This window comes from Podarcis gaigeae (assembly GCF_964106915.1).
Source record: "Podarcis gaigeae genome assembly, chromosome: 4".
Classification (NCBI taxonomy): Eukaryota; Metazoa; Chordata; class Lepidosauria; order Squamata; family Lacertidae; genus Podarcis; species Podarcis gaigeae.
Window position 1 is genome coordinate 92,177,127 of NC_139677.1, and position 22,348 is coordinate 92,199,474.

The 22,348-nt window shown below is 45.3% G+C and overlaps 1 long non-coding RNA gene across 1 annotated transcript; it reads right to left on the reverse strand.

The window, feature by feature from the left end:
• Positions 1-382: 382 nt before the first annotated feature.
• LOC310843993 lies at positions 383-4,875 on the reverse strand. The gene is made up of 3 exons (XR_014563861.1): positions 4,768-4,875; positions 4,058-4,101; positions 383-546 (listed from the first exon to the last, which is right to left on the reverse strand). It is a non-coding gene; the product is annotated as an uncharacterized lncRNA (long non-coding RNA).
• Between the last annotated feature and the right edge of the window lie 17,473 nt (positions 4,876-22,348).

The window sequence follows — 22,348 nt, forward strand, 5'->3', positions numbered from 1 at the left end:
CTTGAGCAATCATGGTGTAGTGCAGAACTAATCTACCCTGCTTCTCCCCAGCTGTTTTGGACTATAACTTCCATCATCCCTGACCATTGACCACACTGGCTCTTGGGTGTTTGGAGTGAAAGTCCAAAAATCTAGATTGGGGAGGGGAGCACCAGCTTCGCAAAGATTACAATACAGGAACATATGTGGGTACATACGATTATTTATCTTGTCCATTCGATTATGTTTCGGAGATGCCTTAATGGAACAAAGCTCTTACAGAGCAATCCTAAGTGCATCTACTCAGAAACAAGTCTTCTTAAGTTCAGAATGTCTTTCTCCCAGGTAAGCGTGTAGCACTTACTGGTTTTTTTTTTATTATAATTTATTTCCTCTTCTTAAAACCAGCATCCAGATTTTTTGAAGCTTTAATTTGCCACCTTTCCAGCGAATTAATGTTCTTTCTTGGGACCTCTATTGATGTTGTTTTAATCCTTCCCGTGTAGAAAGGAGAGGGATCGGCTTTTGATATGCGATTTTTATTCATGTCCAGCTCTTTGTGATTGCCTAGATAGAAAGAAGGCGGGGGGTGGGGGGGAGCCGAGTTCATGCTAGAGAAGGCGAAAACAATAGCTTCTGTGTTGATTCTGTCAATGCACACAAGATACATTAGCCACCGAATTTACTCAACAGACAGAGAAAAGGCCAGCAGGGATTGTTCCCCGAGAAGAAAGTTTGTTCTACAATGTCTCGGCAGAATGAAAGATGGTTTGATCTAGTGCCTTTCATTTTCAAGGTGTCCCAAAGCACTCTGGAATAATGAACTCTATACTGATAGCGTACCAAGTGACTGAGGCCGCAGAGAAATATGACAGGCTCTGCATTTTCAACAGCTGTCCATAACCTTGGGCCTTCTATCCATCTTAGGGGACACACATAGCCCAAAGTACCGTTAAACGTCTAAGCGTCTTAACCACTTTAATGCATTAATTCCACGCCCGAACCAAGGACATCCTCTGTGAGTCGATCTCATTGGGGCCAGGGCAAGCGATGTGCACCAGGGTTAGCTTGCAGCACTATTGGATAACGTTATTTGGAATTCATAAAGAAATGAATGCGCCTGCATGAAATATCCCCCAGGATATTCCTGGCTTGGCCTGAGATTGGCATGGTTTATTTATTTATTTTATTCAAAGCTCTCCATCCTGCTTTATTAGACACCGCAGTTCTCACGGCAAGATAAATCCTCTGAAACAAGGACTCCAATTAAAAGAGTGTTACGAACCATAACACAAGAGAGAGCCAGTGTGATGTAGTGGTTAAGAGCAGTAGACTCCTAATCTGGTGAACCGGGTTCGCTTCCCTGCTCCTCCACATGCAGCTGCTGGGTGACCTTGGGCCAGTCACACTTCTCTGAAGTCTCTCAGCCCCACTCACCTCACAGAGCGTTTGTTGTGGGGGAGAAAGGGAAAGGAGAATGTTAGCCACTTTGAGACTCCTTTGGGTAGTGATAAAGCAGGATATCAAATCCAAACTCTTCTACAATGCAGTAGAAAAACGTGAGAGCGAATGGGGAACAGGCTCCCTCTTAACCCAAAACCTAGCTGTAGTCACATGGACTGGGAGGGGGAAATTTAAAAAGAAACTGCACAGCTCTTTTTTTTTCTAGGCTCAATTCACAGTCTTCACATTGTTCTTGTTGTTGTTAACCTGCCTCAGACCCTCCAAGTGTTTCTATTTTCCAGGGACATCCCCGATTTAGAGAAGCCATCCCGGTTTCTGATTTGATCCTGGAATGTCCCACTTTTCCTTAGGATGTTCCTATTTTCAATGGAGAAATGTTGGAATGTATGGAGTTATCTGACCCCCGAGCCATCTGAAGGCAATCCTGTATACGTAAGGTGTTTTTTTAAAAAAAATGTTTTATTATGTTTTTTATATATGTTGGAAGCTGCTCAGAGTCGTTGGGGCAGGCAACCCAGTAAGATGTGTGTGGGGTATAAATAGTAAAATTATCATTATGGAATGGGACGTCCCTATTTTCATCAGAGAAATGTTGGGGGGTTGCTGCCCTTCCTCCTAAGGTCCAGTAATGGGTGAGAACAGTCAAAGCACAAAATTAAAAAAACAACAGGTTGAAGCAGACACAGATATAAGGTGTTTATAAAGTCCTAAGCCACTTAGGACCCAAATACAGTGGTGCCTTGGGTTAAGAACCTAATTTGTTCTGGAGGTCTGTTCTTAACCTGAAACTGTTCTTAACCTGAGGTACCACTTTAGCTAATGGGGCCTCCCACTGCATCCACCGCACAATTTCTGTTCTCATCCTGAAGCAAAGTTTTTAACCTGAGGTACTATTTCTGGGTTAGCAGAGTCTGTAACCTGAAGTGTCTGTAACCTGAAGCGGCTGTAGCCCAAGGTATCACTGTATCAGAATGAACACCTCTATTCTTACAGACCCTCTGGTGTGTTAAGATGGACAGATGGGGTCCTCTTGGAAGTTCCACCACCCTCAGAAGGTCATGTGAGTGTGATGGCCCATGACTGGCCTTTATCAGTAGCACCCCCTAAACTGTCAAATGCGCCCCCCAGACATGCAGTTTTTGCTGTATGCAGATGTCAGTTATCCTCATCATTAAGAGCAGAAGCGTATCTTGTAAAACCAGCAGGGTCCTATCAACCGGCTCCTCCTCCCCTTCTCTCCAGAGGAGTGGAGTGTGCTCAGTAAGTTTCTCTTCAGAGGAGGACAAGAAGCCAGCCTGGAAGACGAGACCTGGTTTTTTCGTTTGTTGAAGAAGAAGAAGAAGAAGAAGAGTTTGGATTTGATATCCCACTTTATCACTACCCGAAGGAGTCTCAAAGTGGCTAACAATCTCCTTTCCCTTCCTCCCCCACCAACAAACACTCTGTGAGGTGAGTGGGGCTGAGAGACTTCAAAGAAGTGTGACTGGCCCAAGGTCACCCAGCAGCTGCATGTGGAGGAGCGGAGACGTGAACCCAGTTCACCAGATTACGAGACTACCGCTCTTAACCACTACACCACACTGGACTCTGATTACTACATTCCTTGAAAAATGGGAGATTGAAGGGACTAAAATTCAGAGGCTCAGTGTTGGTATTCCAGACCCTCCAAGTGCCCGTATATTCCAAGGACAGTCCTGGATTTACAGAAGCTGTCCCGGTTCCTGATCTGATCCTGGAATGTCCCGCTTTTCTTTAGGGCGTCTCTATTTTCACCGGAGAAAAGTTGGAGGGGAAGGCATCCAATCCACTAATACTTACACTCGCACCACAGAACTTGTCCCCCCTCTCCTGCCCCACATTCCAGCACCCTTCCCAAATCTTCTGCAGAGGATTGGGGAGCTCCGGAGCAGATTTTGGGGGGCACACAGGAGGAGGAGAGGAAGGAAAGTTTTGTTGTGAAAGCATCAACGCTTTCACCAGTGGAAATAGCTGCTTAGCACAGTACTGGACGCAGCCTGGGTGGCCCAGTGGAGCTCTCTGGTGCAGGGAATGTATGCCAGAAAGCCTTTGACAATACAATGGATGGAAAAGGGGGGGGGGGAGTATTGAAAATGGCATCCAGACATGAAAAGTGATGCAATCTGTTGTTCTGGGCAATTAGTTAGCTCCTCTGAGTCCTTTTGCAAAAGCAGCAAGCAACAGCAAGTTACACTTTTGTTCTATTTTTGGTAAATTATTTTGCCCTAAAAAAAAGTTGCCTAATCTGATTAATCTTCCTTTTCCCACTCCCCCCCACCTTTAAAGCCGTATATTAATTTGCAAACAGAAACACCTCCAGGTTGTAAAACATCTTGTTATGCCACTTATAACAAGCCGATGTGACAACTTGCGAGATGAGACAGCTTGGCCCATATACATTAGGCGGAATTATATGTCAGTTAAAGATAGGTTAGGATAAGTTCAGGATGGGGGGGGGGGGAAATCATACTAATTTATAACACCTAATATTTTTAAAGTGTCAGAGTGTCTGGCTCAGAAAGATGGAGCAAATGTAATTAAATAGCCAACGGTAAAGAAAATAAAAGTCAAAAGTGAAATAAACTTGTTGGCTTACAATGATACGGCGAGGGAAGACACTGGGCCATTCTGCAGCCTTGCCTGCAATGGAAAAGGAAAGAAATTGGTTTTGAAATGTTGGTGGCATTGGAATGTAAGGGCACAAGAATGTCCCCATGTCATCAGACTAAAGGAGGGCCTAATTTGGCCCTGCCATTTGAAGCTTCCCCACTCCTGGCTTTTTACATGAAGCATTTCTCTTATAGATGGAAAAGTAACAGGAAAAACCGTGTCCCTGGACCCAAGAGTCTTTGAGTGCATTCGGACATGGTGAATATTTCATTAGTTCCCCCGATTATGGTGCAGGCAATTCTGTCCCATTTGCTAATATTTCTTATGCACTGCAGTATCTGTTGCATTGGACGCGGGTGGCACTGTGGGTTAAATCACAGAGCCTAGGACTTGCTGATCAGAAGGTTGGTGGTTCGAATCCATGCAACGAGGTGAGCTCCCGTTGCTCAGTCCCTGCTCCTGCCAACCTAGCAGTTCGAAAGCACACCAAAAGGTGCAAGTAGATAAATAGGTACTGCTCTGGCAGGAAGGTAAACGGCGTTTCCGTGCACTGCTCTGGTTTGCCAGAAGTGGCTTAGTCATGCTGGCCACATGACCCAGAAGCTGTACGCCGGCTCCCTCAGCCAATAAAGCAAGATGAGCGCCGCAAGCCCAGAGTCGGTCATGACTGGACCTAACGGTCAGGGTTCTCTTTACCTTTACCTGTTGCATTATGCAGCAGTGGTTTTTGACTGAAATACCAGCTTGTCGAGCTAAATTTCATTCACACCAGTGGGCAGAAGGCATAAGCTCCCAGGGGCCAAGGCACTTTGGTCCCCCTGCATTATTTTAACATCAGAATGTTGCAAGGGAGACGTCAGAATGTCGAGTATGTGTGATGTCAGGATGTTGTATTGGGCCCCCTCAACCATCTTGAGAAGGTGGTGCCTCTGGTGGAGTGTGACACTAATGTCATATAATAAATAATAATAATAATAATAATAATAATAATAATAATAATAATAATAATAATAATTTATTATTTATACCCCGCCCATCTGGCTGGGCCTCCCCAGCCACTCTGGGCGGCTATATATAATCCTAGAGTTGGAAGGAACCCTGAGGATCATCTAGTGCAGGGACATCCAACTCCCAAGAGATTGCAATCTACTCCCAGGGGAAAAACAACAGGCAGTGATCTTTTTCTGGTGGGGAGGGGGAGCAAGTCAAAGTTGTTGAGCTTTTTAAAAACAGTAAAAGGTAAAGGACCCCTGACAGTTAAGTCCAGTCGCGAATGACACTAGGGTTATGGCACTCATCTAGCTTTACTGGCTGAGGGAGCCGGCGTTTGTCCGCAGACAGTTTTTCCGGGTCATGTGGCCAGCATGACTAAGCCGCTTCCTAGCGGAACCAGAGCAGTGCACGGAAACACTGTTTACCTTCCCACTGGAGTGGTACCTATTTATCTACTTGCACTTTGATGTGCTTTTGAACTGCTAGGTTGTCAGGAGCTGGGACCGAGCAACGGGAGCTCACCCCGTTACGGGGATTCGAACCGCGATCTTGGCAAGCGCTAGGCTCCATGGTTGACACCACAAGGAAAGACAGAGGGGGGATGGGTGGAGACATGATTCTAAACAACGTGAGCGAAAAGGATCCCACGATCGACCATGATCATCCTGGGATCGACCTGTTGGACACCCCTGATCTAGTGCAACCCCCTGCAATGCATGACTATGAAGCTGTCCTATATGGAGATCAAACCTGTAACCTTGGTGTTATCAGCACCAAACTCTAACCAGCTATCATTGGACAACACTGTTACTTAATGCCTTTTTCTGTTCCCCTCTGATTCTTCCAGGAAAACAGCAGGGAAGAAATGTTTACTGATATACCACCCCAATTTTCATCACTTTGCTCCCAACAATATTCTAGGTTAAGGGGGCTGCAAACAGATGTGGTTTTTACCCCCCCCCCCCCCCCGGAATCAAATGGCACGGAAATAAACGCCAAACATGGACTATATTCAATTTTTTCACCTCAGGAGTGGCTTTTATGTCATGTGAAAGCTGAAACATTACGTGGAAATTAACAATTAGGGAAACATCAGGGAAATGGAATAAGCTGCCATGTGGACACAGCCTTTGAAGAAACGCTTACATTATTCAAATATGAGGAGAGGTGGATACAAAGAGAATGGGCAAAGTCGAAGGATAATTTGTGAAGAACCGTATCAAATTAAGTTTCAACAGAAGACAAAATGACATTGATGGTATCGGGTCCTCCCCCTTATTACGCTACAGATAATAAAAGTTGTTAACACTTCCACAATATTCCAGTTCTATTAATATATTCTAAGTGATAAGCTTGCATCATGTCTTGGCTTGTACAATTGTTCTCAGTCTCCTAACAACAACAACAATGAAAGTCTAGGTGTAAATAGAAACTCATTAAAATCTCTGTCACAATGTGCTACAACCTCATTTATCTGCAGGGCCTAAAAGAATTCAAAACAGACTTACAGCTTCTCAATAGGGGTGTTAGCTGTAGAATATTGCTTTGACACCGGGCTGCTTGGCTAGAAAGGGATGCGAGGAAGAAGACACGGGAAACAATCAGTTTGGATAAACTGGATCAATTGGGTTGTGATTCGGTGCTCATGAGGTAACCTGAACTTCCCCTGTGGGATATGCAGAAATTTTCAGCAGTGGCTTATTTTACTTGTCTCCTTTTGCTGAGTCCAACTGTTCCTTACTCAGTCATGTCTCAGTCTAGAGAAGGTTTCCAAAACTTGGGTCTCCAGCTGTTTTTGGACTACAATGCCAATCATCCCTAGATAGCAGGACCAGTGCTCAGGGGGTGTTTCCTGCATTGCAGGGCGTTGGACTAGGGTCACCTCAGGGTCCTTTCCAACTCTACAATTCTATGATTCTATGCGAGTCACTTTTCCTCATGAGCAAACTTCTGGGCATGCTGTGTGCCTGTGGTGGGGGCCTGAACTGGTGAGGCATGTGGCCTGGGGCCAGTCAGAGAGAATTTTAGGGCTGCATTTGGCCCATAGATCTGAGGTTCTCCACCCTTGTCTTAACCAGTGGGTTGTTTTCATAGCTTCTACAAGGGGTCAAATCCCAAACTTCACAGCCTGACATTTGAGATGTTCTTAATCTCTAAGGCAGTTTGAAGCTTATCAGTAATGTTGGTCTCCTGCTTTTGGACTTTCTCCAATGAACAAAATGCATTCTGCTCAAATGAGATCACAGGATGATTTTTTAATTTTTTTTTACTACAGCAAACAAAAATGTAAAACAGCAGAGAAGTGGGGTCTGTACAGACTCAGGGAAGATGTTAGTAAGCTTCTGTCTTTCATATCCTACCACAAGGCTTAGCTGCTCCCACAACCACTCAGGTTATATTATAAAAAGCTAAGCTTTTTTAAAAAATAATAATAATAAGTGCAACCTCATCTCAAGACTTAAGAACTTACTTGGAAGCAAACTCCCTGTTAATGCTACCTACTACCAGAACCATTCCGGTGTAGGTCAAAGAATTCCTTAAGGAGAGACAAGGGTGGAGGGAGATATTTGATTTAGTTAAAGGTGGACCCACATAACAGTAGGGGACCTGCAAAAACGTGTGAGCCTTTGAAATTCGCACTCCTTTGAATTTTGCAAAAGAGGTATCTAATCAAGTATGGAAGTGAGAGCTGGACCATAAAGAAGGCTGGTCGCCGAAGAATTGATGCTTTTGAATTCTGGTGCTGGAGGAAACTCTTGAGAGTCCCATGGACTGCAAGACGATCAAAATTCTCCATTCTCAAGGAAATCAGCCCTGAGTGCTCACTGGAAGGACAGATCCTGAAGCTGAGGCTCCAATACCTTGGCCACCTCATGAGAAGAGAAGACTCCATGGAAAAGACCCTGATGTTGGGAAAGATGGAGGGCACAAGGAGAAGGGGACGACAGAGGATGAGATGGTTGGGCAGTGTTCTTGAAGCTACAAACATGAGTCTGACCAAACTGCGGGAGGCAGTGAAAGACAGGAATGCCTGGCGTGCTCTGGTCCACGGGGTCACAAAGAGTCGGACACGACTAAACAACAACAATCAAGTAATGTGAACAGGACGCCCCCCGTCACCAGCTCTGCTCCACAGCCTCCTTGGGTGCTCTTGCCTGGGCCAAATACGTCCTTTAACAGCAATCATGCCTCTCTTCCTTGGCTGAGTGGTTAGGAGTGTTTACGTGTGTTTAGAAACCTCTGGCTCTTGCGTGGCTGGAATATGCCTGACAGAAGGGAAGAGCTGTATCTATTCCTATCACCACATCCACCATTGGCCCCCAGAAGGCTGAGCACAAGGGAATGTGGCCCCCTAGGCTGAAAAATATTCCCCACCTCTGCTATGAGGAAATCCGGGAAAGTGTGCAGCTTGGACTGTAGAACATGCATGCTCTGTCTTTACTCATCAGCCAGAGGATTATTGGGGGTGGGGACTACCATGATTTTGCCTTTTATTACTATTATTATAACCTGTTTGTAAGCTGCCTTGAGAATCACTCGATTGATAGGTGAAGTATACCTATTCTAAATACCTCAAATGTGGGTTAAACCACAGAGCCTAGGACTTGCCGCTCAGAAGTTTGGAGGTTTGAATCCCTGTAATGGGGTGAGATCCCATTGCTCGGTCCCTGCTCCTACCAACCTAGCACTTTGAAAGCACCTCAAAGTGTAAGTAGATAAATAGGTACCGCTCCGGCGGTAAGGTAAACGGCGTTTCCGTGTGCTGCTCTGGTTCGCCAGAAGTGGCTTAGTCATGCTGGCCACATGACCCGGAAGCTATACGCTGGCTCCCACGGCCAATAAAGCAAGATGAGCGCCGCAACCCCAGAGTTGGCCATGACTGGACCTAATTGTCAGGGGTCCCTTTATCTTTACTTTTAATGAGTACAAAAAAATGCATATCCTGGGATAGAGTGTGCATGAAAATGCATATACTCATGAAAACAACATACAAAAAACACACGTGGTTGTTTTTTTTTAAAGGTGCAGTATTTGACAAAATTGCAAAGTGTATGATAGGAGAGGTTACACTAAAATGCTGGTGAAATTTCATGGGAACTTAAAAAATAAACATAAAAAGATGTGGAAAAATTGAGACTGGAGAAACTGAGAAATTGAGTGAACCTGAAACTGTCAGATTTGCCCATCCATAGGAAAGACCACGAGATGTAGCTATGGAGTAATTGGAGTTGGTAGGTAGGAATCGCCAAGTGAGAAACTGAAAATAATTTTACATCTCAGATTTTAATCCAAGCTGAAGAGGATTTGGAGGGGTGGAAACTTGCCCCTCCCCAGATCTCAGTTTGGGAGAGCATTGCTGCAACTATAATACAGATTAGGGTGGATTTTGGGGGGTGGTGAGGAATCACATGCTTTCAGTACCTTCCTGTGTACTGTAAGGTTCTCATGCATTCTCCCCTGACCCTGAGAGTTGCAGATTTTTCAAAGTTTTCCTAATCGCAGTGCAGCAGAAGATAGGTTGGCTGGTGGAGGCTGAGCTGGCGTTCAGATGCCTTGATGCTTAATATCTGTTTATATGCCAGCATCCCAGTAGAATGTCCTTGAACAATTTCTTTTCTCTGTAGCGCAGACTGTATAATTTACAGAGCATATAGTCTATGCTAATGAGGTACTGGAAATATCAACAGCTTTTGCAAATTAAAAATTAGAAATAAGCTGTGCAAATGAGCCTTCGGAATGCAATGTATATTTGCAAGCATGAGCGTACATGTTGTCTGCCAGCTGTTGATAACAAATATTCCTTTTTTTATGCTATAGAGTTTATTTAACAGACATTTATTTGCTCCCTTAAAAGGCAATTGGTATACATTATCTTTATTGCCGTTTTCATCTGAGGAGATGTTGCTTATGGAAAAGCACACTTTGAGCTGCAGTCATCCGCAGCTGCTCCACATGCAATACCTAAGATGTGATAGAGAGCACCCAAGTCACCTGCATGGTTACTCCCAAGTGGGTTTTTTTGGGGGGGGATGTGGGGCTTGTACATATGGAAATGCACAATAAGGAAATAAGGAAATGGATGCATCTAGATGGATGTGCTTCTGTATTTTACTAATAGTGATGACCTGATCCCACCCTGCACGACACCTTCAAAGTCTAGGAAAAGGATGCAAAGATCTTTAGTCCATATTCGGTGTCTGCTGCCACATCTCATTGCAAAGCCAGTTTTTTTGCAGTGCCAAAATCTGTAGTGCCACCTTCACCCTAAGGTCTCAGGGTGGATGTCAGAGCCACCCGTGGTCCCAGCTCACAAGAGACCAAAGTCCAGTCCAAGTTATATACAAAAGGTTTTATTGAAGAACATTGTTGGCATTACATCCAAGCTCCGTGGCTCCGGATCTGTTACTCTTAGATCGTAGAAGTCCCCTCTGAGTCAGTCCCGCCCCTGCACCAGCTTAAGAGGCTTGTACTGCTCCACCTTTTCCTCTCCTTCCTTTTCCGCAGGGTCTTCCTGCCCCCCTGTGCTCCCTCCCTTCGGGACTCCCCCGAGGCTGAGTCTTCTGACGCCTGCTCCCCCCTCCTTCGTGCTTTGGGACCAGGCTCCTCCTCAGGGCTCTCCTCATTTCCGCGCGCCTCCACATTTGAACTTGGCGCGCGTACGTTGCCTCTGACCTTCCTTTCGACCGTTACGCTACTCTCGGTACTACACTCCTCCCCTTCCGGCAGGACGTTCTGCTCCGAACTCCTTCCCCTCTCTGCTCCCTGTTCTGCTCTTTCTGACACACTGGCAACTCCACCCCCTTCACTCCGTTCCGACGGAGAGGCCGGTCCCGATCTCCAACCCCCACTGGGGATTCCCTCTTCGTTCCCCTGCTTCTGACTGCTTCCCTCTCTACTGCCCCTTGGCCTGACCAGGGGGGCTCCCTTTTGGGAATCCTCGGATTCACTTGACGGACTCACTGACAACCTCGGGTCATCGTCGTCCTCTTCCTCGTCGCCCTGGGACCCCTCCCCCTCGCTCTCTGTCCCTGAAACCCTGACAGTGGATTACAGCATTAAAAGGTTAAAAAGATAAAGTAGGTAGGGCTGTGCCTATTATTATATATAACCTTGGGTTACAGATACTTCAGGTTACAGACGCTTCAGGTTACAGATCCAATAACCCAGAAATAGTACCCCAGGTTAAGAACTTTGCTTCAGGATGAGAACAGAAAGTGTGGTGGCAGCAGGAGGCCCCATTAGCTAAAGTGGTACATCAGGTTAAGTGTTGGAGATAAGCAGTGTCCAGTGCACAGCGGAATGATGAAAAGTACGTGCCAACATGCTCTATATTACTTTATTTACACTTCAAAGCTGGTAATTTACAGAAAAACATCTTCCCTCTGCCGGAGCAGAGAAAGGCATGCTCTCTCCTCTAAAGCACGGAGAGAATCACACTGAACTGCAAAGAACAGTGAAAAACAGGAAACCAGTGTACGTCACATCCAGTCTCCTTTCCCGTGAGAAAACCCAACAGCACTTGACTGTGGAATGTAAACATTGTCTTGTGACAAGCACTTCGCTGCTCAGTGAAGGAAGCAGAAACCAACATCCTCCCCCTTTCTGTGAACATCACTGGGCAGCGTGTTCGTACAATATCAGTACAAACCCAACTTCTGCACATAGGTACAGTGTTGATCCCTTGATACAATCTTGGACAATACATCAGCAGGAATTTCATTACCTGGCATATAGGACACCGTTACGAGTCCCTTTTGAATACGTTCCCTAGCATGTTGCAACTTCAATTGCAAGTGCTTCGTGCTTTGCTTACAACCTTCAGAATTCAGCAAAGCCAAACATGCTTTGTTGTCCTGGTAAACCTGGATTGGACATTTGACAGGAATTTTCATGTCTTTGCACAATTGTAACAACCATTCACAATCTTTAAGTGAATAAGACAGTGCATTCAGTTCAGCTTCACAAGTACTTAAGCTAACTGTTGTTTGCTTCTTGCATGACCAATCAAATAGACCCTGATTGTACTTATAGCAAACTCCAGACGTACTTTTCCTGTCTGTAGTGTCACTTCCAAAACTTGCATCTGCAAATATCTCAAGACCACCAGACTTCTGATTGTTAAATCTCAGTCTGTAATGCATAGTGCCTTTCAAATACCGCGCTATGCGTTTCAGAGCTTTCCAATCCTTAACAGTAGGATTGTTGACTTGTCTGCTTAACAAATTACAGCTAACAGCAATGTCAGGTCTTGAACATCTGGCAATGAAGTTTAGCTTGCCTAGCACACTTCTGTACAGTGTAGTATCAGAAAATGCTTCTCCAGTGTCATCTACCTGATAACCTGTTGTCATCGGTGTGTCTACAGGGTTAGCATCCATCAGGTTTAGTTTGCTTAACACATCAGCAATTTTACGTGACTGGTGTACTAGAATGTTACCATCTTGATCTCTCTCTATTTCCAGAGATAGGTAGTTGTTTACCTCACCAAGATCTTTCATGTCAAAGTGCTCTTTCAATTGAGCTAGGGCATTATTGTACATTGTGACATCCTTCCAAAAGAATAAAAGATCATCAACATAAAACAAACAATACAGTTTCTTTTGCCCCTCCTCTTTGACAAATACACATGGATCAGCTTTCCCTTGCTTAAAACCTAGAGAAAACAATACTTCAGTGAGTTTTGTGTGCCAACACCGTGCACTTTGTTTGAGACCATAAAGGGACTTCTTCAGAGCACAAACAAATCCCTGTTTTACCTGTACGCCATCAGGTGGAAGCATATAAAGTGATTCATCTAGAGATCCGTACAGAAAAGCTGTATTCACATCATGGTGACTAATGTGTAGATTCTCTTCTGCAGCTAGCTTGAGCATAAGCCTAATGCTCTCATACCTCACGGTGGGTGAGTAGGTCTCGTGATAGTCTTCACCTGGTACCTGTGCAAAACCTCTGGCTACCAATCTGGCTTTGTGTCTGACTATCTTGCCATTTTGATCAGTCTTCGCTTTGAAGACCCATTTGCTTCCAAGCAGTTTCATTCCTGGAACTACTGGAACAAGGTCCCAAGTTTTGTTCCTTTCCAAGGAATCAAGCTCAGCCTTCATGGCATTTAACCATGGCTCAGCTTCCTTTGAATCCAAATCCTGGATTTCTTGGAAACTTGAAGGTTCAAACACCTTCTTGGAGCTTTTAACAGCTGTTACTGCTATCTTAGCAAACTCATCAGCAAATCTCTTTGGAGGTCTGCCTTTTGTGGCTCTCTGTGACCTACGAATTAGCCTTAAGTCCTCAACACTTTCCTCTTCCTTCTTAGGAGAGAAGTGACCTATTGTGAACAACGGTTCCTCCAACTCTTGATCAGAGCTTTCAGAGGGTCGCATAGAGGCTTTCGCACTCTTGAAATCCTCTGAATCACCCGATTCAGTTTCAGACTCAGAATCAGAACCTTCATCAGTGGGTGTGGGTTGTTGTGGTTGCTTTTGATTATCCTCAGTCTCATCACTGTCATCAGGATAATATTGGAAAATTCCCACATTCTCCCCCCACTTGGCATTGTACTCAACACTTCTTGTGAGCTTAATTTCCTTAGAGTCAGTCATCATTATTCTGTAAGACCCTTTCTGACAACCTAGAAAGATACCATGCAATCCACGCTTGTCTAACTTGGAGCTTTGTGGTGAGTGAACCCACATGTCAGAACCAAAAATTTTCATGTGTTTGATGTATGGCTTCTTGCCAAACATCTTCTCATAGGGGGTACAACCAATCGCTGAAGATAACCTGTGATTATAACTGTAAGTGAAACATGAGAGAGCTTCGGCCCAATAACTCTCTGGAAGATTGGCATCATGCAGCAAGGTTTTTAACCCTTGAAGCAATGTCTGATTTGCTCGTTCCGCAAGTCCATTCTGCCATGGCGAGCGAGGACTAGACAAATCGTGTTGAATTCCTTTCTCAGTCAGAAAAGCTTCAAACTGCTGAGAAGTGAATTCTCCCCCGCGATCACTGAAAAGAGTCTTTACCTTCTTACCATGCACATTTCCCAACCAAGCACAGAATTCCTTGAACCTTGGAAAAGCCTCTGATTTCTGCTTGAGATTGTACACATAAATATACCTGGAAAATGCATCAATGAGAACCATGAAGTACCTGTTTCCACCCAAAGAGGGCGCTAGTGGTCCAACCAAATCAGCATGAACAACCTGGTATGGTTCTGTAGCTTGCCTACTAGACACCTTACCTTTCGCAGCCATTTTTACTTTGTTTGCTGCGCATGCCTTGCACTTCATGTGGTACCTGCAGGGTTTAATAGTCATACCTTCAACCAAGGCAGGCATTTTAGATACCGCCTCAAAATGCAAATGACCAAATTTTCGATGAAAATCGTGAATACATTCTGCATGCAAACTTTTGTTAGAACCTGCAATGCAACAAGTGTCATCCTGCACAACATCATCAAAATACAAAACATACAAACGATCAACATATTCAGCATGCAATACATAATCATTTTTCTTTGTGATGATGCACCTTTTGTTCTTAAAGGAAACGTCAATTTTCCGCTCATTCAGCTGTCCAACGCTGAGCAGATTATGCTTAGCATCTGGCACATAAAGCACATCCTGTATCGATAAGTCCAAACTGTGAAGAACAACAGTTCCGTAGCCTTTACTGGGAATTGTGTGGTCATCCGCCTGGTGAATCGCACCTTCCTGCGGTGTAAAAGACACGAACAGTCGCTTATCGTTGCACATGTGATGCGTTGCAGCCGAATCAACAACGAAGAAAGATCTAGACGACTTCTGGACCTCTGCAACCTTTGGAGTGAAGCGTGAGACCATTGCCTTGTGCTGCGTTGTCCTGGACACCGGACCTTTGCCTTTGCCTCAGCCTTTTCCACGCGATGAGCTTTCGCTGCGCTGCTCTGTCTTGGCCCTGGGATATCTGCATTCCCTCTTCATATGGCCTAGACGTCCACACGAGTAGCATTTCACTGCCTTCAAAGCTTTGGCGCCATCTGGTGGTTCCACTGCACTCTGGGATGACGTCTGTGAAGTCTCCCCCTTGTTGATGCAGCTATCACCCTGGCGGTCTGCTCCATTCAGAATCATGGCAGTATCACTGGCTACTGTGAGTTGAGCATTTGGCTGATTGGCATCAAATTCCCCACTTGCCTCATCCAGCCTTCTGCAGCTAGCCATCATGACTTTGGCATTAGCCTTCTGCGTCATCTCTGCTGCTTTAAATCAGGCTGCTTTATACATGCTGCGTCTGTGTACAGCTGCTTCAATCCAAAAGCAAATTCAAAAACAGCCTCTGCCTGTGAACCTGTGCCTTTCTGCTTAACTGCTTTGTTTATCTGCAGCTGCTTCAAACCGCATTCCAAAGGCAAGTTCAAAAGTGAAAGTTCTCTCTGCTGTCTTAAATTCATGCTGCGACACTGCTGCAGCTGCTTTACTTTCGATTTCCCCCAGCATAGGAAAAATTTATCCTTCTAGCCTTTTGCCTGTGCCACGGCAAAACCGGCTATAAAAGTTCAAAGTCCAGCCATAAAGCCATTAATTAGAAGCTGGCAGGCTGCCCGGAGCTGTAGCACATACCTCATCAAATCATCTTGACGCGCAGAGATATCGTCCGATCCGGCCCTCTGCATTCCGATCCTTTGCCGGCACTCCAATTCTTTGCTCCTTTGTTCCTTTGCCAGGAGCCCGACTTCTGGAGTCCATTCTCAAAACACTGCGTTTTTCTGGGCCCGGAACCAAATGTTGGAGATAAGCAGTGTCCAGTGCACAGCGGAATGATGAAAAGTACGTGCCAACATGCTCTATATTACTTTATTTACACTTCAAAGCTGGTAATTTACAGAAAAACATCTTCCCTCTGCCGGAGCAGAGAAAGGCATGCTCTCTCCTCTAAAGCACGGAGAGAATCACACTGAACTGCAAAGAACAGTGAAAAACAGGAAACCAGTGTACGTCACATCCAGTCTCCTTTCCCGTGAGAAAACCCAACAGCACTTGACTGTGGAATGTAAACATTGTCTTGTGACAAGCACTTCGCTGCTCAGTGAAGGAAGCAGAAACCAACATTAAGAACAATTTCAGGTTAAGAACGGACCTCCAGAACGAATTAAGTTCTTAACCCGAGGTACCACTCCTCTCTCTCTCTCTCTCTCTCTCTCTCTCTCTCTCTCTTCATTTCATGCACACTCCATCAACATGAGTTGCATGAGTTGGTCTGCCAATTGGCCTGGTGCTGGAAGCCAGTTCCCCATAGAGCAGTTCGAAAGCACACCAGTGCAAGTAGATAAATAGGTACCATTGTGGTGGGAAGGTAAACAGCGTTTCTGTGCACTCTGGCTTCCATCATGGTGTTCTGTTGTGCCAGAAGTGGTTTAGTCATGCTGGCCACATGATCGGGAAAACTGTCTGCGGACAAATGCTGGCTCTCTTGGCCTGAAAGCGAGATGAGTGCCGCAACCCCATAGTCACCTTTGACTGGACTTAACTGTCCAGGGGTCCTTTGCCTTTAACCTTAAGAGCATTAAAACATAGTTTGAAATAACTGTGGCTACTAAGAGGTACGCCAACTCCAGGGGGTGGAGGTGTCACCTGCCCCCTCAATATTCTTTAGCAGGGGCCTCAGCCTCCCCACCCCCAATATTGAGGGGCAGAGGAGGCCAAACCACAAACCTCAAAGGCAGGCTCTTGCTGTGTGAGAGAGAGGAGGAGCCATGACTGAGATGGACAATAAAAATTAGGAGAAGGATTTCTAGATAAGATGCATGGATACGAGTGAACCTGTTCAGCTAGTTGTGGCCTGCCCTATTCAGTCTATATCCCTGTAGAGTTTGCATCTCTTCCTACAGAATGTGGGCTTAGGTTTTGTTATTCAGAAAATCCAGCTCTGCCTCCTGTCTCAAAAGTGCATCGAGGCCTACAGTGCAGTCAAAAAGCAAAGTGGAAAGAAGTACCATTATTAATTTTTAACCAGCCCACTGAAAATTTATGAGGATAAATACCTGAGGGGCAGTTGAGCTTACCCAGTAGGCAAGGTACTATATCACTGTAATGTTTCGTGGATCTGCTTATTGACTAAGCAGGTCTGATTCATTTTTAATTCTTAATGCAAGTTTTTGACATGCCTCTTCATGCCTATGGTATGTTGTCATCCCTTCCTCCCCATGGAAGGGAGATGATGGTAGTAGTGGGAGGGGAACACGGGTAAATGGATGTGCCAGGAAACCTTTCAGAACTTAAAATGCGTTCTTCCTGGAAGAGCATGGAAGACAACTAATTTTTCCTTGAGGCAGACTGATGGCAGTGGCAGAAATGTGCAATGGAGATCATCAAAGGGGTTCTTGCATCAAGGTGATATTTTGTGATGTACTGATAGGCTTGCTTGTACAGGTAAGACATAAGTGCATCGTGCCAAGACAGAATCACAGAATTGTAGAGTTGGAAGGGACCACAAAGGTCCAATCCCCTGCACTGCAGAAATCCTTTGCCCAATGTGGGGCTCAAACCCACAACCCTGAAGATTAAGAGTCCCATGCTCTAACCATCTGAGCTATTGAGACAAATCAGTTGACATAGTTGGGGAAGGGTGGGCAGGAGGACCTCCCTGGAGAGGATCCATAGCTTTGTAATAGAACACATGTAATAGTCCACAACATCTCCACGTTGGGCTGGGACTGTCCCATGTCTGAAACCCCAGAGAGTCACAGCCAGTTGGTGTTGACCATACTGAACTAGATGGACCAAGGGGGTGACTTAGTCTAAGGTAGCTTCCTATGTTCCCAATAATCTCTAGTTGAAAAGATTCGGATAGCAGGTGATATGAGAGGCGGTCTCTGCTTTGTGCCACCGGGAAGACCCATAGCTCAGCGGTAGGTGATGTGTCTTGCATGCAAAAGGTTCCCGGTTCAATCCCTGACACCTCCAGATAGGGCTGGGGATGCCCCCAGTCAGAAACACCACAGAGTCACATCCATCATTGATAATACTGAGCTAGATGAAGCAACCGTCTACAGACAATGTTCCTTTTGGCAGAGGAATGCTCTGTACAAGTAGCAGGAGAAATGAAACATTTATAGTAAAGGACTTTCTGATATAGACTCTTACTAGGGACTTTGAGCAGAATTGCTAATGCTTTGTTATGCAGATTTGTCCTACTTGAAGAAGAAGAAGAGTTTGGATTTGATATCCCGCCTTTCACTCCCTTTAAGGAGTCTCAAAGTGGCTAACATTCTCCTTTCCCTTCCTCCCCCCCCCCCTCTGTGAGGTGAGTGGGGCTGAGAGACTTCAGAGAAGTGTGACTGGCCCAAGGTCACCCAGCAGCTGCATGTGGAGGAGCGGAGACGCGAACCCGGTTCAGCAGATTAGGAGTCTACCGCTCTTAACCACTACACCACAGTGGCTCTCACTAAGCAGGGCACATTTCCCTCACCAGCCATGCCTTGTGGACTTCTGGACACTTCATAACCCCACTGTTCATACAATCCAGGGCTTATTGAATGGCTAGCGGGCTTCCAGATGTGGCAGGTAGGAGTGTTTAGCAAGTTGTGGAAGTCTAAATCAGGGAATCCAGAATGGAGAGACCATTGGTTGGCTTTGGTGCAGTATCACAAGGAGTGAGGTGTCAGGAGCATTTGTTTCCTGTAGGTTGCAACCACAACAAGAGAGATCGCAAGGAACAACCACTATGAGTCTTTTTGTATTAATACACTGAACGCATAAGGATTCTTTTATGCCACAGACTCCCCCTGTTATCTCTTCATCTTCTGACACCACCTCCCCATCTTCTCTCTCTTTCCCCTCTTACCATTCATCGTCATCCCACCACCAATCCCCAGGCTCTGAGTCTTCTACCTTGGGGGGTTTCTCAGCTGGTTCCACCCATTATTCTTCTGTGTCCAACCAGTTCCTGACATTTACCATGCTCTTTAAGGTCCTTGGGTTGTGAATTATGACATCAAGAAGTTTTTTGAAAGACTATGATGGGACATAAGAATCAAGGAAAGAGATGTGTTTTGGGTTTGGAGGACTCAAGAATTCTTACCTTTCAATCTCAGCAACAGAACTATGGTTTATTCCTGTAGAGCAGCCATAGGCAAACTCGGCCCTCCAGATGTTTTGGAACTAAAACTCCCATCATCCCTAGCTAACAGGACTAGGGATGATGGGATTCCCAAAACATCTGGAGGGCTGAGTTTGCCTATGCCTACTGTAGAGGCTGAATTAGGTTGAGTTCAGAAGGCAGGCTGGATTATGGAAGAAGGAAGGTGAAGGGGTATCCTTCTGACACCTGTTGCATTGCACCAGAGAAGAACTCCAGCATAAGTAAGTTTGGTGTTTTCATAAATAATGGGTTGCAATTGATTCAGAAAGTAATTATGCCTTAATGTGAACTGGAACAAATGTTACATGGATTTTAGATACTGCATTTTAGGCCAGTGACAAGAAAGATGAGGAAGATGGGTATGGTGCATATAAACCAAGCAAGATAATTATTTTGCTCTCCACAGCACTGCTGAGTCAATAATTGAAATACTATGTTTTATTATGAGCGCAGTGCCTCCCTGAAGACTTAGACAAATGAGAAAATGCTCAGGCAAGGGGTAGGGAATCTGATTTGAAAAAGTTTAAGGGGTCAGATCCAGAGAAAGTTAGTCAAGTTGAGGTCCTGCTGAAAACAAGGGGGAATATTCATCACGATGAACTTAAGCCTAAATCAGGGATTGACAATCTGTGACCCTCAAGGTGGTCCTGGTCTCCGACTCGCATCAGCTCCAGCCTGCATGACCAATGATCATGGATGAAGGAAGCTGTCATATAGGAACAGCTGAGAAGCAAAAGTTTTTCCACCTCTGGCCTAATTGATTTGAAACAGAACTTTGGCTCAGCTAACATGTCTCTGAACAAGTGGATTAAAGCCCAGCAGACAACGTGCTATAGAGAAGATGCTTATTGTTTTTGGAAATTAAACACAAATATTGATTGTGGAGGAAAGGTTGAACATTTTAATGGTGGTAGCCTAGTTAATGGTCCAAATGGCACCATTAAAAGCTTCCTTGTATTGATTCAGAACATTGGTCAATTTTGCAACGCAGGTCTCCAGGCATGTACAAAAATTGTGGAATACAGTGTTACTTCGGGTTACATATGCTTCAGGTTACATACGGTTCAGGTTACAGACTCCACTAACCCAGAAAGAGTGCTTCAGGTTAAGAACTTTGCTTCAGGATGAGAACAGAAATTGTGCTCTATCGGCGCGGTGGCAGCAGGAGGCCCCATTAGTTAAAGTGGTGCTTCAGGTTAAGAACAGTTTCAGGTTAAGAATGGACCTCCGGAACGAATTAAGTACTTAACCTGAGGTACTACTGTATCAGGGTAAAGTTTTTTGTTACGTGGAAAAATGCATTACATCAAGGAAAGCTGGGTGCTAGGTAAAATAGCATATGCAAATGTGTGTTAGCAGAAGAAAGTCTCACTAGCATGTTGATGAATTTTCTAAGGATGTTTATATATATATATATATATATATATATATATATATATATATATATATCTCACAAACTGATATGGTGAACTGAACTTGGAGAGAAACTGAAATGGACAGATCCATCCATCCCTACTTGGGAGCACCTAAATATGAAGGTGAGTTCTTCTAGAATAGGATACAGCCTTCTTGGGACTCAGCCACTTCAAATATGGAGGTGTGGAGAAAATCATGTTTGACTGATCTGAGGTATCAAACATTGCATGTAGAAAAGTAGCACGTAAGGATGCATGCAAGCCTGGAAACAGCCCCTTGATCATCTGCCTTTCCATGACCAGGTTTGATGTGAAAGCCACTTCTGCCTACAAAGGTGGGATTGCGGGAGTCATGGCCCCACCACGTGTGCAGAGGCTGGAGCCCAGCCCCCGCGGGATTGGGGGAATCCCCAGTCGCGTCATCCCCTGGCCAGCCAACCAGCTGGATTTGGGGGCATGGCCCGCCCAATTTAAACGCAGGCGCGGCTGGGGATCTCCCTCTTTTCCCGCATACCAGCTGTTCCTGCATCAGCAGGACTCCCCCTATTGGTGGTTAACCCTTCCCGGACTTCAAGTAGACGGGCGGAAGCCAGATAGTCTGTTAGGACCAATGCCTAAGCCAATACCGCTCATCACCTGTAACCAATAAAGTTGTGGCCATATTTAGCCCATTAACCTTAAATAATTGTGTCATGTGTCTTTATTTCCACTGGGAGGGACGGGAACTCACCATGCAAACAGCACACAATTGTGCAGCCCTCCAGCAGCAGTGAAGTGGTACAATCCAGGAAGAGTTGGTAAGAATATAAACATAAGAACATGAGAAGAGCCTGCTGGATCTGGGCAGTGGCCATCTAGCTCAGCATCTTGTTCTTCCAGTGGCCAATCAGATGCCCAAGGGATGCCTGCAAGCAGGATTCTGCCTCTGCCAGTGGAGGTAGAACTTGAGCGTTGGTAGCTACCCACAGACCTCACCTCCATGAATTTGTCTTACGCTCTGTTAAAGCCATCCAGACTGGAGGCCATCACTGCCTGCTGTGGGAGCGAATGCCTCTTGGGCTTGCCGATCAGAAGGCCGGCGGTTTGAATCCACATGGCGGGGTGAGCGTCCATTGCTCTGTCCCAGCTCCTGCCAATTTAGCAGTTCAAAAGCACACCAGTGCAAGTAGATAAATAGGTACCACTGTGGCGGTAAGGTAAACAGCGTTTCCGTGCTCTTGAGTTTCTGTCACTGTTAAATGTTTGGAAAAAGTCAGAATCCCAAGGCAGTATAAGTTCCTCAACTAAGTTTAATCAACATTTGTCAGTGACAACAGCTCACTCATAGGAACACAAGAACCAAACTGAGTGGACAACACGATAATAATCACAAGCATGAACTGACCGTTGACAGTTGAAAGAGCCTGCGCTTACTTGCCTTTAGAACGTTCGTCTACCAATGCTTCTGCCACTGGTTAGAATGTGTCTTGTAACATAAAATGTGTTAAATCCAATACATAACAGTCATGGTGTTCCGTTGCGCCAGAAGCAGTTTAGTCCTGCTGGCCACATGACCCGGAAAGCTGTCTGTGGACAAACCCTGGCTCCCTTGGCCTGAAAAGCGAAATGACCCCAGAGTCGCCTTTGACTGGACTTAACCATCCAGGGGTCCTTTACCTTTACCTCTACCTGTGTTCATTAGGATTTTCTTTTGTCTGCTATGACTTGCCCATGTTTCTGGATGCACAAGTCATGGGATCAAGAGCTGT